The sequence below is a fragment of the Macaca thibetana genome, chromosome 3, assembly GCF_024542745.1.
Source record: "Macaca thibetana thibetana isolate TM-01 chromosome 3, ASM2454274v1, whole genome shotgun sequence".
Classification (NCBI taxonomy): domain Eukaryota; kingdom Metazoa; phylum Chordata; class Mammalia; order Primates; family Cercopithecidae; genus Macaca; species Macaca thibetana.
In genome coordinates, this window is record NC_065580.1 from 68,015,395 (window position 1) to 68,019,293 (window position 3,899).

Here is a 3,899-nt window from a genome sequence, read left to right on the forward strand (position 1 = left end):
AAAAAATGATTGGATGATATTCTCAACATTTATCCATTACCCATTTTGTATTTTGCTTAACAAAGAAATGCATTGAAGATAGACTTACAGTTCACAAGAAACTCCAGGAGAAGCAATTACTTTGGCACCAAAACTATATTTCACTTCTTGAATTAATTGATTTGGGAATCAGCAAACTGGAACCAGAATCCACATGCATTACACAAGACTCTTGCCCTGAAGCTTGTAGTTAATAAAATAAACTATTGAAAAAAAAATGTAGCTTGGGAAAATGTTTTAAATGTAGTATTGTGTTCCAATTCTTTTTTGGTAAACTTTTTAATCTGTCAGGTTGAGGAAAATGTGATTGATTTCAAAAGTGTCACTCTGATAGAATAAAGCCATCTCAGAAAAGAAGAGATTGTCAAGGGCAAACAGCTACCAAAGCACTAGCTGATTCCACATGCGGAGTATTTGTATCATATGTGAAGTTGTAAAGAATTCCCACATAACCTAACTAAATATATTTTGTGATTTGTAGTACTGAACAAATATTTGTTCCGGCTACTTGTTTTTATTAAATACTGTAAACTCATGACCCATAGGCTGCATTTAATAAGCTTTGTTTGTTCTGCGTATTTTTGTTTTTCTTTGTTCTTTTTCTGAATTTTAAAATGTATTAACATTTAAAAATTATTTAAATATCCAGATGTCTGATATTTCTTGAAAAATTGAAACTCCAACTGCGTTGGGCCCCCTGCCACACATGGCATTCATATACCCATTTATGTATCCATCTTTTCAATTAGTGAATAAATGTTTGTTGGAAACTAATTATTTGCCAGGCACTGATGTAGGAATTGGAAATATAGAAGGTCCCTGCTCTCATGAAGCTCCTATATTAGATAGAGAGGGAATGCATTTTTCTAGTTCATTACAAATAGCATCTCTTTATTTATGTGTTTTCTTGGCTTAAAATTGTAATTCCTAGTCTACATACTTGGAATGAAAGATGACATAAAGTTAACTCTAAAGCAATTTTTAAATAATGTTTTTATTTTGCCTTGAGGACTTTTTAAGATTAAAATCTGATACCTTAAATTGTATGAGTAAAATTGTAATTTAAGAACTGGCAAAGATTGTAAATACTTATCATATTTAACTAAAATGTCAGTTAAGTATAATCAGTTCTGATTTTTTTTCTCATTTTCTGTTTATCAAACATTTATAGAGCATTAATTATGCACTATAAAATATTTTAGGTATGAAATTACATACATGATAAGACATGGCTCCTCCTCTTAATGTGAAATAAATTTAACACAATGTGATATACTCTAATAGAGTTTACATACAAAGTGTAATTCAGAATATTTAAAAAAGAAAGCCAAATTTTTCTTGGGAATTCAAGGAAGGTCTCACAGAAGAAGGGATATTTGGTTCTTTCTGAAAGAAGATGACAAAAATGAAAAGTAGTCATTTTCTAGGAATATAAGACGCGAGAAACAGAATGTACAAACCATGAAAGCATAAGGTGTCATAATATAGAAAACTGATCATCCTAAAATTTATTTAGTCAGTGGTTCTGACTTACTTTTCAACAAATCTTTCTCTGGATCTGTTAATACTGTGTTACTGAATGGTTGGGCTGTCAATCTCCTCTGCCAACATCAGCTTAGCTTAAGTGTACTTGTCAAAAAGAAAGGCTTTTGGTTTCATCTGAGACCTACTGAAACAGAGTGCATTTGCATTTTTTGAAAGAGTCCTCTTTGATATTTACAATAGGCTGGTATAATATATTTTCCCGTAGAATTAACAAGGAAACGAAAAGTGTTCTATAAAAATAGTAGAGTTTTTTTCCCCCCCAGTGGGTTTGCCACCAGAAAACAAGTGTTGTGAAAAGTAACCCAAGAGCCAGATGGAAGAGGAACACACTCATATCAGCATTGTTGTCATGGGACATGTAGATGGGGCAAGTCCACCACTACTGGCCATCTGATCCACAAATGAAGTGGCATCGACAAAAGAACCATTGAAAAATTTGAGAAGGAGACTGCTGAGATGGGAATGGGCTCATTCAAGTATGCCTGGGTCTTGGATAAACTGAAAGCTGAACGTGCACGTGGTATCACCATTGATATCTCCCTGCCAAAATTTGAGACCAGCAAATACTACGTGACTACCATTGATTCCCCAGGACACAGACACTTTATCAAAAACATGATTATAGGGACATCTCAGGCTGACCATGCTGTCCTGATTGTTGCTGCTGGTGTTGCTGAATTTGAAGCTGGAACCTCCAAGAATGGGTGGACCCATGAGCATGCTTTTCTGGCTTACACACTGGGTGGGAAACAACTAATTGTTGATGTTAGCAAAAGGGATCCATTTGAACGATCCTAAAACCAGAAGAAATACGAAGAAATAATTAAGGAAGTCAGCACTTACCTTAAGAAAATTAACTACAGCCCTGACACAGTAGCATTTGTGCCAGTTTCTGGTTGGAATGGTGACAACATACTGGAGCCAAGTGCTAGCATGCCTAGGTTCAAGGGATGGAAAGTCACTCGGAAAGATGGCAATGCAAGTGGAACCAAACTGCTTGAGGCTCTGGACTGCATCCTACCACCAGCTTGTCCAACTGACAAGCCCTTGCCCCTGTCTCTCCAGGATGTCTACAAAATTGGTGGTATTGCTACTCTGTCTATTGGTGGAGTGGAGACTGGTGTTCTCAAACCTGGTATGGTGATCACTTTTGTTCCAGTCAATGTTACAACTGAAGTAAAGTCTGTTGAAATACACCATGAAGTTTTGAGTGACTCTCTTCCTCAGAACAATGTGGCCTTCAATGTCAAGAATGTGTCTGTCAAAAATGTTCATTGTGGCATTGTTGCTGGTGACAACAAAAATGATTCATCAACAGAAACAACTGACTTCACTGCTCAGGTGATTATCCTGAATCATCCAGTCTAAATCAGTGCTGGCCATTCCCCTGTACTGGATTGCCACACAGCTCACATTGCATGCAAATTTGCCGAGCTGAAAGAAAAGATTGATCGCCATTCTGGTCAGAAGCTGAAAGATGGTCCTAAATTCTTGAAGTCTGGTGATGTTGCCATCAGTTGATATGGTTCTTGGCAAGCCAATGTGTGTTGAGAGCTTCTCAGACTATCCTCCTTTGAGTTGCTTTGCTGTTCATGATATGAGACGGAGAGTTGCCATGGGTGTCATCAAAGCAGTGGACAAGAAGGCTGCTGGAGCTGGCAAGGTCACCAAGTCTGCCCAGAGAGTTCAGAAGGCTAAATGAATATTATCTCTAATACCTGCCACCCCAGTCTTAATCAGTGGTAGAAGAATGGTCTCAGAACTGTTTGTTTCAATTGGCCATTTAAGTTTAATAGTAAAAGACTGGTTAAGGATAACAATGCCCCATAAAACCTTCAGAAGGAGAGATGAATGTTTTGTGGACCACTTTTTTTTTTTGTAAGTGGCAGTTTTAAGTTATTAGTTTTTAAAATCTGTACTACTTTTTTTTTGTTTGTTTGTTTTGAGACAGAATCTCACTCTGTTGCCCAGGCTGGAGTGCAGTGGCGTGACCTCGGCTCACTGCAACCTCCGCCTCCTGGGTTCAAGTGATTCTCCTGCCTCAGCCTCCCTAGTACCTGGGACTACAGGCGCTGGCCACTGTACCCAGCTATTTTTTTTTTTTTTTTTTTTTTTTTTTTTGTATTTTTAGTATAGACGGGGTTTCTCCATGTTGGCCAGGCTAGTCTCCAACTGCTGACCTCAGGTGATCCACCAGCCTCAGTCTCCCAAAGTACCGGGATTACAGGTGTGAGCTGCCTCGTCCAGCCTAAAATCAGTACTTTTTTTTTTTTTTTTTTTTTTTGAGACAGAGTCTCGCTCTGTCACCCAAGCTG

The 3,899-nt window shown here is 37.8% G+C and overlaps 1 pseudogene; it reads left to right on the forward strand.

The window, feature by feature from the left end:
• The first annotated feature begins 1,897 nt into the window (after window positions 1–1,897).
• Window positions 1,898–3,425, forward strand: LOC126951288 (elongation factor 1-alpha 1-like; annotated as a pseudogene).
• Window positions 3,426–3,899: the final 474 nt, after the last annotated feature.